A 14871-nucleotide genomic window follows, 5' to 3' on the forward strand; every position below is an offset into this window, starting at 1 on the left:
AACCACCCACTGTGGCTTTCCGTTAAGGCCAAATGCTGCCAGGTCCTCCCCAAGGCCTGTTAAGAAAAAACCGAGATGGGCACTGCATCTTTGTGAGGACACTGCTGGCTCAGCAGTCCTTAGCTCTGGCCTGCCCTGGTGTTGTCTCAAAGGGGCTGGCTGATGGGCTCAACCCTGATGCTTGCAGTGTCCTTCACTGGGAAGGGATGGACCCCTGAGCATGGCCGCAAGAAAGCTCGGAGGCGGAATTTATCCAAACCCTAGATGCCAGGTGCTTTAAATGCAGCATCGCTGATCCTCAAAGCAACCTTCAGAGGGGCCATTTATGACCGTTTTATTGATAAGAAAACTGAGGATCCTGGAGGCCAGGTGACGCCATAACAATAAATGACAGTGTGGGTAGTTAGAACCGACAGCCTTAATCCAATGCCTATAACATAACCACCCCTAAACCACGTTGAATCACATGCACACACACACACACCACACCATATACTATGTAGGCACCCACACCACACATCACATGCACACACAGACACACATCGCACCCCCCCACACACACACACACGCTGCATACATCACCTTCGCGCATGCACGCACACATCTGCCGCTTCCTGGAAGTCTCTAACTCACGTCTTCTTGAGAGGCAGACCGGACAGGGTGTCCAGGCATCTCATGTTTAAACGGTGGCATTTGCAGACCTCTGTGCTCACCTACAGGTGCTTCCCCTCCGAATCCCTGTGTCTGACTCCGAATGGGTGCGTCCTGGGCCAGGGGAGAAGAAGGGGGCTCAGTCAGTCTCTGAGCAGGGGAGGCCAGGAAGGGAGGGCAGCTGCATGCACGGGACAGAGATGTGAAAGGGCAAGTGGCCGTCCGCTCACTCCTGCAGTCCTCTGCCTACATCGATATTCGTTGAACGCCCACCATACCCTGGGGGTGCAGAGTAAGAGAAGACAAAGCCTCTGCCCTCAGGGAGCTCTCAGGACAATGGGGACCCAGATGCCACAACTCAGCAGGAGACGATCTTCCAGGGTGACCGTGCGCCCCTGCTGTCCCAGCACGTGCCCAGCAGAGTCAGGGCTTTCCTCCCCACCAGCTTCCGGCTCACGGGGCAGTGCCCGGGCACCTTGCCTCTGCCAGGGGCCCCCGGGCCCACATGCGAAGCCCCGCAGGCGTCTGGTGGAAAGGGTCACAGTCGTGTGCCCGGTGCTTCCTTTCCAAGGCCTGGCATGCAGCAGGTAGCAACCGCTGAAGCATGTCACGCGGGAAAGAGAACCGGTCGCAGCTGGAAAGGGGGCTCTGCCCACAGGGTGGAGGGTGGGTTACAAGAGTCCACGCTGCCGGCAATGAGGCAGGCGGAGAAAGTGCCGCTCGTGGGGGCGGACTTGGGCAGTGGGTGTGCACAAAGGCAGGGCTGCTTTAGAGAGATCTCTGGGGGTCGGAAGGCAAGCAGCCTGGTCTCTCCTGGAGGCAAAGGCCGCGTGTTCTGTGCCCATGTGACTGAGGTTCTCTGCTTTTGGAGAGGAAGGAAGGAAGGAGTAATCAAACGTGCAGCTTTGCCTCTCTCCCTCTCTCTCTCTCTCTCAGAAATCAAGAGAAATGGACACACCCAAGCGTGGGTGACTGCATGAATGGAGAGACGAGTTAGAGGTGCTTCAGTGTCAGAGCTAAAAAAGATATTAAAGGGCACCGGGTCCCAGGCTTCCCCACCGAGCCCCCTTGCCTGCTCACACCCGGCAGCTTGGCATTTATCTGTTGCCCGGGAGCCCGTTGTGTGAGCAAACTGCTTAGAAGGGGTTTTATTAACGCATAGGTCCTCTGACTTCGTCCCACGAAGAGATAACGCGACCCGAAGCATCCCGGGCCACGCACATATTCGAATCGACCTGTTTCTAAGGAACACCCCGGCCCGACTCTGTGCTGACTATCAGGCTGGGGGCTGCAGTGAGGCGGTGGTGAATAAAACATCTCCCTTATCCTCCCAGATCCCGCAGTCCAGTCGAAGATCTGGAATGCGTGTACTCATAACTAGGACACGGGAAGGAAGCGGCAAGAGGTTTCATAACGAAAGCCAATGCTCGTAATGGGCGTAAAACGATTCAGTTCCTGTTCTGACACTGCCTCGCACCAGCGTGCAGTGGAATGTTATTTTCACCCTTCTTTTGCTGCTCAGGAAAATGAGACTCTTATCTGAGATTTTGGAGGTCTCGGTGATGGAGCGGAGGTGGGACCCAGGGAACCCAGCCCCGGGACCTGTTTCTGTGATCAGCGGTCTTTCCCACTACATGGCAAACTGACGTTTACGTTTACAGAACGCTCGTTCTGTGCCAACCACACTTCTGCGTGTACTTTAAACCCGTTTCGTCTTCAAGGTCCCTCTAGGAGGGAAAGTAGCAATACAGCCTCGTGAGTTGTGGTCCCGCTTCACGGGACCAGTTCCCAGTTCCAGCACTCACGAGGCATGTACCACTGGCCAAGTTTGTAACCTCCCCGTGCCTCAGTTGTCTCATCGGTAGTAAGGGAATAATAACACGCTGAAGACTACTGCAAAGATCTAATGAGTTAAGGCACGCGCGGCAGGTACAAAGGGCGAGTTTTTGTCGCGGAGGGGAAAGCGAGCCTGACAAGGGCTGATTGAATTGCTGCCGTTTCACGGCGGGCAGGTGGCGAAGCCTACATTTCTGCTCGGCTACAATACTATGGTTTTAACCCATCTTGCAGACCAGAAGCCCATCTAATGGATGAGTGAGTGAGTGAGCGAGCGAGTGAACGAAGAAGCTAAAAATAATTAGTTGGCAACTCTTACGGCCTGGACGATTTCACATTTGTTACTCCCCTTGACAATTAACTGCGTGAAGGTTAAGCGCGAGCATCCCTTTCAGAGATGAAAAAAAAAGAGAGAGAGAGAGAAAAAAAAACAGACTGAGAAAAGAAAATCGCCCAAAGTCATGACAACCATCCCACCCCCCCCACCTCGGTGGAAAAACTAGGATTCGATCCCAGGTCCTCGACACCAAGATTGATGTTTCTTTCTTTCTTTTTTTTTTTTTTTTAATTTTTTTTAATGTTTATTTATTTTTGAGACAGAGAGAGGCAGAGCATGAGCAGGGGAGGGTCAGAGAGACAGGGGGAGACACAGAATCCGAAGCAGGCTCCGGGCTCTGAGCTGTCAGCACAGAGCCCGACGTAGGGCTCGAACTCACGGACCGTGAGATCATGACCTGAGCCGAAGTCGGCCGCTTAACTGACTGAGCCACCCAGGCGCCCCTGATGTTTCTTTCTTATACCAGACTAATCCAAGGACTGGAGTAAACTCAAAATGGATGATTCCATCTGCAAAACTCCATTCGAAGCCGTTAGACCAGGGAGGATTCCAGAGGTTATGTCCTGCTTGTGTTGATTTCCGATCAGATTGTGGGCCTTCGGGCACCCGAATTCGTTCTCATTTCCTATCCAATGAGCACAGTAACAGCCACATGACAGCATTTTGGGGAAGACCCGTCCAGGAACACCATCCGACCGGCCCTGCCCGGGACAGCGTGTGGCCACCGCCGAAACTGCAACGTCGCTCTCGGGTTTCACAGTTTATAAGCTCAGATCCACGAGAAGCACCATAGAAACCATCTCTCCCACATCCCCACCCCTTCAGCATCACATGGGGACTCAGTCACGGTCTCCTTCCAGCCCCTCAGGACCCCGTAAGGTAGGAAGAATCAGGGATTCTTGCCGCCCATCCCACACGAGCAAGCTGAGACTCCGTGCGATTTTAGCGGGGTCCTACCCGGCCAGAGGCAGCTCGCCCCGGGGCCTGATGCTGGAAAGGGGGCGGCTTCAGACAGGCAGGCACACCCGAAACACAAGGTGTTCTGAGTCAGGCTCGCGTGCACCCACCAGGACAACAGGTATCAGATTCTTATCTGAAATTGTGTGCGTTCATCTCTGCGTTTAGGCTTCACGTCATTTGACTTCCAACCATTTAGGGTGAGCAATATGTTCTGGGCGGATGGGCACAGGTGGTGAGAGTCATCTGACCTGTTCTGCGGCTCGACGTAATCTGCACAGTCAGTGGTGAGGCGAGCCCATCGCAGCGACCGGTGGCTGGGAAATCAAGCAGGAGCCCATGGCTCCCTCCAGCTCGGATTGTGGAATATTCATCTCCCCCGTTAATGGACCACGGCTGCTGGATCCTGGGAGCCCCGGAGCTGCCCAAGGCGATCTGGTTCCAAGAAAAGCAATTCTGTGTCTGAAGAGTTGGCTCAGCCCTGACTTGCACCTGGAATTAGGGAAGACGCTTTTCGGAGGACAGATTTAAGTTGTCCACTGGCGGGGGGGGGGGGGGGGGGGGGGGTTCTTGAACAGGAGCTCTGCCAATGTCGGCCCATTAAATGGACCATCCTTAATGCGTCTGCTCGTTCTGTGGGCATTCACCGGCCAGCTGTGCGTTCCGGGCTCTGATGGAGAATCTGAGCGTCCTCTTCTGGAGGATCCCCAAGCCCTGAGCCCCTTCTCACACCAGCCACTGCCCTCCCCTCCATCACCACCATGCGTGACGTGACGGGGAAATGAAAACCACCACAGGGGCCGAGCACTTTCTCTCTCTCCGCACCTGCTCTCCCTCTTGGGTCTCAGACCCTCAGGGGAGAGTGTCGGGAGCTCACTTTCTTTACCTTGTTACACAGGTGACCAAAACATACGGCCAGCCTGTGAAGGTCAAAGACAACAGACACCTCAGAAACCATTCGTCCAGAGGCTCTCGGCCCCCGTGCGTGCCATGGACCCCCGTCCACTGCCTGAAACACCTGTGGACCCCTTCCCATAAAATAAAATGCACAGGATCAAAGAGAGGCCAATTATATTGCAATACAGCTGTCAAAGTAGTTTGCCAACAAATAGTAACACAGGGGCTCCCCTGGCACCGTATTCTACAACCAGGGCCGGCGGGGGGCGTCTGGGAAGGACCGCCTCCTTGAAGGACTGGATTACCAAGCAGTGAGAGAGTCCCGGGCACTGCCCGCGAAAATAAAAGATGCATTGAGATAGAATAAAGATGCAATATAAAATGCATGAAATGCATTTATAAAATGAAAATAAAGATGCATTTCTGTTCCCATCTGTATGGGCTGAGCGGTGACCCCCAAAGAGATACATCCACGTCCCAATGTCGGGACCCGGTGCCGGTGAATTTGTTTGAATAAAGACTCTTTGCAGACGCAGTTAAGCTAAGGATCTCAAGATGAGACCTTCCGGCATCGCGTGGGTGGGCCCTAGACCCAGTGACATGTGTCGTTGAGAGAGACAGAGGACAACAGTGGAGAAAGGGGGCGACCGTGTCAAGAGGGAGGCGGTGTGACGGCGAGGGAAGTGGTGTGGCCGCCAGCCAAGGAACACCCAAAGCCATCAGGCCCTTGGGGGGAGAGCCACGGGCACACCGCACCCAGATTCCAGGCTTCTCGGCCCAGGACCGTGTGAGAAGTTGTGTGCCAGCCAGTGCGTGGTAGTCTGTTACCGCAGTTCTAGGAAACCGAGACGCCATCTAAGGTCATGGACATCCAGTTTCTAGAAGGACCCCCTCTCTCATATAGCTCCGGCATGCATTCATCTAACACATTCCCGTGGGACAGGCACACCGGTTAACACTGCCTCAGTCCCTGCCCTCAGGGAGCTTGCATTCCGAAGTGGGAAGCACAGTGGGCCCCAGAAAATAAACAACGGAATGTTTGATAAACATAATGTCGGCGAGTTATAAGAGCCTCGGAGAAAATGAAACAGGGTGATGCATGAAGAGTAACTAAGGAAGCACTCTAGACTGGGTGGTCAGGGGAGGCCTTGCTAAAAAGATGACAATTCAGCCGAGATTTAAATGATAAGAAGCCAAGGACAAAGGTGGAAGGAGGCACATTCCCACAGAAGGAATGTGCAAAGGCCCTGAGGCTGGGACAAGCTTGGTAAGCTTAATGAGGAGAAGGACTGAACAGCTGGGCTGGAGAGCGGGGGAGGGGAAGATCACTGGGCCTTAGTCTGGGTCCTAACGGATGCTGATGTGGGGATTAGCACACGGCAGGGGGCAGGGTTACTGGGACCACAGCTTGGAAGGGAAGCGGGATTTTAGGAGAGGGGCCTAAATCCCAAAAGGCCACAGTGGGCCCTGTAGGGAGCTCTGGAGCTGGGACGCACCCGCGGAGTTGTTGTGTCTCCAGGCCAGGTGGCCAGGGCTGCTGTCCTGCACGGGCCAGCTGCCAGCTGCTGACTGATCCCAGGGAGGGGAGTGGGGCCACGGCTGAGCCACAAGCTGCCAGCACTCCCGGCAGCTGGGGGACCAGTGACTTGCTTCTGCGGGAGGCTCAGACACCGCAGCAAAGAGTTTGGGCTTAACAGCTTCACATGTGTGGAAAATAAGGCTCAGAGAGGGCAATGAGCTTTTCTGATATCACACAGCAGGCTGGAGACCAAGCCGGGTTTAAGTGCCTCGCTTCCTGAAAATAATTCCTTCCCCCTCTCCTCCTCAGGCCATATATAATATTTTGCTCCACAATCTGATGCTCAGAGCTTCCCAAGGCAAGGCCCCTTCTCTGCGTGCAATTAGCTGTGTCCGAGGAATTGTGCTGATCAGCCTCTCCTTTCGACCCCTTTGATAAAAAATCACCTGGAGACCGATAACCGGGACTGGGTGATTTCTTTCTCTTTCGCAGATAACACCCTCCAGGGGCCTGAGGCACCTTCTCCAAGGAGAAACGACATCCTCCGCACATTTCGGATTCCAGTCCACCCAGCGATGGCCAGTGGATCCCAGAAATGCTGTCGTTGTCATAAACTCGAGGGCAGCTAGCGGGCACGAGCCGGTGCCTCGAAGAGCCTGGAAGCAGGGCAGACGGGAGTTAAGCAGTCCCCGAGAAAGGCCATGTCAGAGCTCACCTCCGCTTTCCAGAACATCTTGATTCTTCCAACTCATTCCTTGATTCCTCTTTTCAGACAACACACGCGTGCTTAGGGTCGGTGTCACCGTCTCGCTCAGGTTCTCGCGAGGCTCTCGGAGGACGGAGGCACCTTGTGCCGTCCTTTCACCGTCGCCTTAGGCGCGACGAGCCCGCCTCTCCGCCTGCCGGCTGCGTCGCCTTGGGTGAGTCACCCAACCTCCTGAGTCACGGCCACGGAACGGAGGCGACAACTCTGGCTCACATCTGTCCTGAGGACAAAGGGACGCTGTGCATACGTGTGCCTCCCAGACTCTAAGCAGGGTGTCCCTTTCTGTAAGAGCCGCAGGAGAGACAGAACGTGAGCTGTCCTAACACGGCTGTGTTAGGGGCTGTGATTTGCAGTCACAGGTCCTCTGCAAAATCTTTCCTAACTGCACGCAGGATGCCAGAAGGGGGCTGCGGGCATTCAGATCTGCTCCTTGAGGCCTATACAGGTTGGCACTAAACGTTTGGGAAGTGATTTTTCAAGGCATCCCTTTCTTCACTGCCTTTTGGCAAGTTGGAATATGTTATGGCACAAGCTGGCCTGGGGCAAAGCAGGAATGTGAATAGATACCCTTTCTGGCCACATCAGATAACTCCTGTAAAGGGGAGGGGCCTGGCAAGAGTTCTTCTCAGTAACAAAGACTCCCTGTGGCCTCAGCTTAGCTCGGCTGGTGGGGGAGGGGCGGGGGGGGGGCGTCCAGAGGCCATTGGAAGCAGCAGTGAACGCGCATCAGATCCCATCTACTCCAACGCCAGCAGCACGCACCCCCTGCACGTCCCACTGCCTCCCTGATGAGGCCACCCTCATCAGAGGCAGGATCCTTAGGCAAGGATGAGATGTGGGCCTTGGTGGGAGCAGGGACTTCAGAGGAACCCCAGAACATGCTCAAAGCAGGACGCGGCTCCAGCATGTACGTGGCCGCGTGTACGAGGAGTCTCCTTCCCGCTGCTCCAGGCTCGGCGGTGAGACCCACAAGCTCTACCCCTGCCCACACTCTCATATCAGCTAGCACACGTCTGCAGCGTGAATGGTGCCCCTTTAGGGCTGGCAACCTTGTGCCGCGTGCAGACCGAGCAACCGTACCTGGCAACCACGGGTAGAAGCGTTTCCTCCACAAAGATGAGGGTGAGAGCCGTGGAGGAGGATGAGATCAGCAGTCAGAGGAGAAGAGCGCAACGAGGTTCATTCACATGTGGGTCCCCCTTTAATTTATTCATGCATTGCCCACCGGTTCCATAATTCAAAATCCCACATTGACTTCCTGCGTGAGTCCGAGCTCTGAATCAAGGGCTAGAGTCCCAGACACAACCCCGCCATGTGCTTTTCAGGAGACCGTAGCGTGTAGCCCCGGAGAAGGTCTTTTGCAGAGAGTATTTGCCAGGCGTGTTTGCGTCCTTGTCCCTCGCTTGCTGTCCTGAAACAAATGGATGAAGAGCTCCTCCACGTTCTCACTGACAGAACGCTGCCCGCACGAAGGACGCATTTCCGAGGCGGGTCTCGCAAGACCAGCAGATTATCGCCAAAGAGAGGATTCTGGAAAATATGCCCCTGTGGGTAGTGATTTGGGCTGCTTTGTCCCCCTCGTATCCCTGGGGCCCTAGAACAAGAACCACAGCGTATTTGGCACTCGATGGGCCTTTGTGGAACGAATGGCGGGAAACTACCTTCTGCTCTGCCGGAGGTTCCAGCCATGAGGAAGGGAATCCCCGAGCAGGACCAAAGCAGCACGGCCCGGGAAGGTAGCGTTCCTTCCCCGCAGCTGTGAAAACCTCCCAAAGTCCTCCGGGAGGCAGCTTGGAGCCCCCGCCTTTCCTGAGAAGACGCTGGCTTCGTCCGGACCAGAATCTGTGTTTTCCCAGCATCAAGCACGTTTGTGACGCTCCTGGATTCTGTCCGAAATCCCCGAGGAGACGGACCTCGGGATGGGGTTCCCAGCTGCAGCGCCCCTCACTTCAGCTGAGCTGGACAAACGCAGGCCGACTCGCGTCCAGTCCCACGGCCCGAGTCCCCCGGGAGCCACGCGACTGAGGACGATGATGCGTGTGCAAGACAGATGAGGAGCAGCGTGGGGGAGGACAGGGAACGAGTGACCGTCTGTGAATGAAACGTAGTGGTTACTGGTGTAAAAGATTAACATCCCATATTCTTTTCTTATTTATTTATTTTTTTGAGAGAGTGAGAGCGTGCACGAGTGGAAGAGAGGGGCAGAGAGAGAGAGAGAATCTCAAGCAGACTCTATGATCAGCGTGGACCTCGCCATGGGGCTTGATCCCACAATCCTGGGGCGATGACCCAAGCCCAAATCAAAATCAGACGCTCCAGTGACAGCCACCCGGGCGCCCCCAAATCCTGTACTCTTAATTCATTTGACTCAAGCTGCCCACAAGCCAAACCCCAGCAGCCAGGATCTATACCTGGGCTCTTCAGTCATTTGAGTCAATACACTTCTTTTTCAAGCCAGAGAAGAGTTGCGTTTTCTGTTTCTTGCAGCCCGAACTGGCTCTTAGGCGGCAGGCGGACGCTTCTCACCTGGATGAGACCGACTGTTGGCTGATTGTCTGCTTGCTGTTGCCTTTGACCTTGTCTTACTCTGTGAGATGCAGCCCTGAGTGATGACCCCATAGGACCAGTATTAGGTATGAGCCCACGCTTTGCAGCAGGGCGGAGGGCATCTCAATGTACAGTCTCCAAATGAGGAAGTGTTTTCCAAAAAGGAATTCAGTTCGCTGTCAGCCAACGTGACCGTTAAAATAAAAAGATTACTAAAGGCGCGCCTGAGTGGCTCAGTCGGTTGAGCGTCTGACTTCGGCTCGGGTCACGGTCTTGCGGTCCGTGAGTTCGAGGCCCGCGTCGGGCTCTGGGCTGACAGCTAGGAGCCTGGAGCCTGCTTTCGGTTCTGTGTCTCCCTCTCTCTCCGCCCCTCCCCGATTTGTGCTCTGTCTCTCTCTCTCAAAAATGAGTAAACATTTCAAGAGAATTTTTTTTAATGATTGCAACCGAATGGACAAATCTGGTTTCCACTCCTGACCCTTCCAGACTGCCCTTCCCTACAGTAGGTACAGCCAATCTTTGCCCCCTCTCAGCTTGGACACGGAGGCATCTGTTGACTTATCTGCTGAGTCTCCCTGTGCATACAGCGTCTGCTTCATATCTGAGTCCCCTTTCTGGCAATGCCCTCCAGCTATTCCTGCCAGGCCGTGCACATTCCTAGTCCCAGGAATGTGCCTCTTATCGCCGCCCTGTCCATCAGTCAAGGCCAACAGCAGCAGCGGCTTTCCTGGATAACCAGGGTCTGGTGCAATCCCCCAGGAGAAGCGGACGAGCCGTGGGCCTCGCGCCCTTCTGTTTCTAAGCTCAGGGCTCATTGTCACTGGAGATCCAGGTTTTCTGAGGCAAACGCTCAAGGGCCCTGCGGCCCAGCGTGCAGAAGGCCCAGCAGCGAAGCTTCTTGGTCTGAGCGGTGGCTCTGCCTTGTGCCCTCTGGACTCGAAGTGTCCCGCGTGCCACCTCCCTCCAAGTTCCTTGTGCCACTCGGACCCTGCACGTGGACACCTAACCCGGATGCTGACCTCGGAGCTCTGTGAGGCCTCCGGACAGTCTCTTCCTCCCCCTGGGTTTCTCTTTACCTGCCCAGCCACTTCCTATCCAAGGTAGGCGTCCCATCCACAATTGCCCCGGCACGTGCCCCTTCTGCCTCTGCTTGCGCACGCGCAGGGACAGGGCGCTCGCTTGCTCGCCGGCGGCCTGTTCCATCACGGGAGGTCTCTAAAGCTGCGGCCTCCAGGGGTGCACGCTGAGCAGAGGTCGGCACAGTGCGACTTCCATTCCCTCCATGGCCACCTCTTCCCCGAGGGCTCCGAGTGTGGCTGCGAGGGCCCGGGTCACGCCTGTCCTTCCACAAACAAAGCCTCAGATGGCGGGCGCCTGACCCGTCTCCCAGCCAGCCCTCTCCCGTCTGTTATAAGGGCAATAGGCTTTTTTTTTTTTAAACCTGCACATGGGGTTTGACACTGATCCCTGTGAAATCCCGGGGACATTCTTGTTCAATGAGTTTGTTTTTGCTGTTCTTTGGGGCTGTCCGTTGACAGACGGAGACTGCAGAGAGAGGGTTTGGGATTCCCAAAGAGAATGGCCACCCCACTCCCGTGGTGCTGTGTGCGGCGGGAGTCAGACGGACCTGGCTTTACGCCTTGTTGCGGTTTAGCGGCTGGGTGACCTCGGGAAGCTTTCTTCAACTGTCTGAGCCTCCATTTCCTCAACTTAACATCTACTTGTTTAGTGAACGCTCTGAGGGTTTGGTCAATGAAGGCACAGTCTCTGAAGGACTTTCCGCCTCGCCGGGCTCGGGGCGAGTGACCACCCAAAGGCTGTCATTATCCCGTGTGTGATCTCCTGGAGAGGATTGCGGGCGTGTGAAAATACTTTGCCAAGCTCCGTAAGCCTTGCCCTTCTGGACGCCACTGCCCCAGCGTGGTCTCCCTGAGGAAAGTGAGCGGGAGGAAGGCGAGGAGCTTGGACCCCGGGCCCTGGTGAGCCGCCCGCGACGGAGTCCGTGGGGACACTGAGAGAGCTACGTGGTTTTGTGCTCGTGCCTAGTGTTGCACACAGGCGCTTCCAAAGGTGAAGGGCTTTGGGACTTGAGGTGAGAGCTTTCGGGCTGCATCTCACACCAAACAGCCCATCGGCTTGGCCTTTGGACCCAAGCAGACCCAAGTTCAAATTCAAGTCCCACCACAAGACTCAGGTTCTTTTCCCACTTGGATGGGCTCCTTCTATCTCCTCATCTCTGATTCTTCTTTGATGAGTTCTGTGTCCCTCTCGTTATATATATCGGTTTCGTTTAGAGAGAGAGAGCACTCACAAGTGGGGCAGAGGGGCAGAGGGAGTCAAAGAGAGCATGTCAAGCAGGCTCTGTGATCGGCCAACATGGGGCTCGATCCCGCAGCCCTGGGACCATGACCTGAGCTGAAATCAAGACTCAGGCGCTCAACCGACTGAGCCACCCAGGTGCCCCTCCCTCTGTTTTAAAGAATCCAGTTCAAGCAGCTTCACCCAGAAACTCATGGAGACCCCTCTAAGCAGGCTGGAGGGCTACTTTCTCTGCTGTCCCCAAACAGCCACCAGCCACACAGAATTGAGAGGGCCTGTTCAATGTCCATCTTCCTGACCACGTGTGGGCCCCTGGAAGGGAGGGACAGGGGTTTATTCGTCTGTGTCTCCAGTGTCTGGACCGACTCCTGAAACCACAAAGTGTGCCGCACATATTTGCCGAGCTAATTACTTACAACTAAAAACAGAATCATCGCCAACGGGCCGGGGGTTCAGGACAGTCATGGACTGAAGCAGGAAGGAGAGGGAACGGGAAGTGGGCGATTTCCTGGACCTGGTGGGCCGGGAGGAACCCGGGACTGGGGGACGCCTGCGTTCCAGGCCAGGCCCAGCCTCCCACCGCTTGGCCATCGCAGAAGTCAGCCCAGCACCTTGGCCTGGATCACGGCCTCCCTCCCCTGCGTAGGGCTGCCCCGGATCATTCCAAGCTCGCATCTGACGCACTCCGTGCACAAAGGCCGTTGCGTCGACTAAGGTCAGGCTGTGAAACCCCCACCTTCCCTCTGAGCTCAGGGTCAGGCCTGCTGGCAAAGACAGGGCCAGACTGTCGTCTCCCCAGATGAGACTGTAACTGGCCACACGGTGAAAGACAGAGAAGGGAGCCGTTTCTGAAAAATATACGTGTCTCCCCATCCAGCCTTATTACCGGTGGGTTTTCTGTCTCATTTGTTTGCCTCCGAGTGATTTGAGGCGTTCACTCTGCATCAGCAACACTTACAAGAAATATGAGACGAAATAAATTTGCCACAGACATTATACACCATGCTGCAGTAATTACAAACCCGCTGTCCTGAAAGCAGCCTGATGGGGCTGAAATACATGAATGCATAATGCTCGGGAGGGGAAGGGAAAAGGAAGAGGAAGAGGGGGCGGGAAGGCGGGAGAGAGAGAAAATGGATAGCATTTGGCATCAGTGATCTGTGTGCCAAACATCGAGCCCGGCCCCTCACCGGCTCTGGCTCACTTAATCCATTCGGGCTTCCCGTGAAGCAAGCTTGTCGTGAACTCGGGGTTATAGAGGGGAGAGAGAGGTGAACAGCGGGAAAACGGGCCAGCAGCGGAGCAGAGCTCTGAGATGTGAGTCAAAGTACCCTGCAGAGCCTCCAAAAGGTGGCACACGCGGAGCACCGGGGACTTGCGAGGCGGGAGCAAGGCTGCACGTTGGGACTTCTGGGAGGTCTGCACACACAGACCGGCGCCGACCCGCCCGATGCCCCGTCCACCCTTGCACATCCCCACAGACCACCAGAGCCTTGGGTCTTTGGACCTTCCTCTCCGTGTCCTCCAATTGGGCCATTTGTGTCCATCTATCTTCTAGTTCACTGATGCTTTCTTCCACCATCTCCAGTCTGTTGGTAACTCTATCCAGTGAACTTTTGGGGTGCCTGGGTGGCTCTGTTAAGCATCGGGCTCCTAATCTCAGCTCAGGTCATGATCTCACGGTTTGTGAGTTCGAGCCCCGCCTCGGGCTCTGGGCTGACAGCACGGAGCCTGCTTGGGATTCTCTCTCTCTCTCTCTCTCTCTCTCTCTCTCTGACCCTCCCCCACTCGCTCTCTCTCTCAAAATAAATACACTTTAAAATGATAAAGAAAATTAGTCTCTTCAGGGAACTTTTGGTTTCTATTCATTCTTTTCAGTTCTAGAATTTCCACTCAATTCGTCAGAGTTTACGTTTTTTTGTTAAAACTTTCCGCCTGCTCACTCATTAAAATCTACTTTTCCTTTACGTCAACGTATTTACAGGGATCATTTGAAAGTCTTCGCTAAGCATACCGCATACACTATCTTGGGTTTGGGTATCTCTTAACTGTGTTTTGCTTTGTTTCGTTTTTTACTATGGCTTACATTTTCCTGGGGTTTTTTTTTTTTTTAAGGTCCACTGAAAATTTTATTGAATATTGAACATCGCGCAAAGGACATTGTACAATCTCTGGCTTCAGTTATCGCCCTCTGAAATCCCAAACCATGCAACTACGGGTTAATCATTTGAACTTGCAAAGGCTTGTTTTCACACCTTGTTTGCTCAGATCTGTGGAAAGCTCAGGGCATTTTCCAAGCCCCTCTAACTTGGCGGGACTCAGACAAGGCAGGTCCATGGCATGGTCCTTACTCTTAAGTTGTGGTCTTTCTGACATCACGGCTAGAGGCTAGGATGTCAAGGGGATTTCCCTACCCTGCAGGGCGAGAACTCCAATTTCTCTAGCCCTGCTCGACCTCTAGTAGCTCTGCTCTGTTCTCAGCGCCATAACAGCTGCTCCGTGATGAGGTTTGAGTGCTTTGCCCTGTGCACATACAGCCCAAGTTCAGCCTGAGACTCTCAGGGACTCCTACATCAACTGACAGGACTCGTTTTCTACATAGGTTGCTCTCCAAATCCCCACCCTGGGGATTCCACCTTCCCCAAGCACTGAACTCTGATCTCTATTTCTTTAGCTCAGTAGGACTACAACTACAGTCCTTTCCTGGAAAAATGCTGGAAGAGGCACTTAGTAAAATGAAAAAAAAAAATAGACAAAGAAAACACAGGATCCAAAGGACAGAGAATTCAACTCGGAAGCGTAAGATGATCAACTGGAAGTCCCAGGACGGCCATTGTGTGCCAGCCTGAGAAAGTGATCTGTTCAGATTGAAAGAAAAAGCTCTGGGGATGCAGGTTTCCAGTAACTATAAAAAAATATAAAACTGAGAGTGTAGAACTATTTAAGTCTTTGGAGAACTACTGACAAGCGTATGACAGAAGGTGAGAACCCTGGAAAAGAAATAGTGGGTACACAGAAAATAAACCATAGAGAATCAAGGCA

At 54.4% G+C, this 14871-nt stretch overlaps 1 long non-coding RNA gene across 1 annotated transcript; it reads left to right on the plus strand.

The window, feature by feature from the left end:
* Positions 1-9901: 9901 nt before the first annotated feature.
* On the plus strand, positions 9902-13625 carry LOC128312833 (uncharacterized). Its single transcript, XR_008292643.1, has 2 exons — positions 9902-10610; positions 11253-13625. It is a non-coding gene; the product is annotated as an uncharacterized LOC128312833 (long non-coding RNA).
* The last annotated feature ends 1246 nt before the right edge of the window (positions 13626-14871 follow it).

This window comes from Acinonyx jubatus, chromosome F2 (assembly GCF_027475565.1).
Source record: "Acinonyx jubatus isolate Ajub_Pintada_27869175 chromosome F2, VMU_Ajub_asm_v1.0, whole genome shotgun sequence".
NCBI classification, from domain to species: Eukaryota; Metazoa; Chordata; class Mammalia; order Carnivora; family Felidae; genus Acinonyx; species Acinonyx jubatus.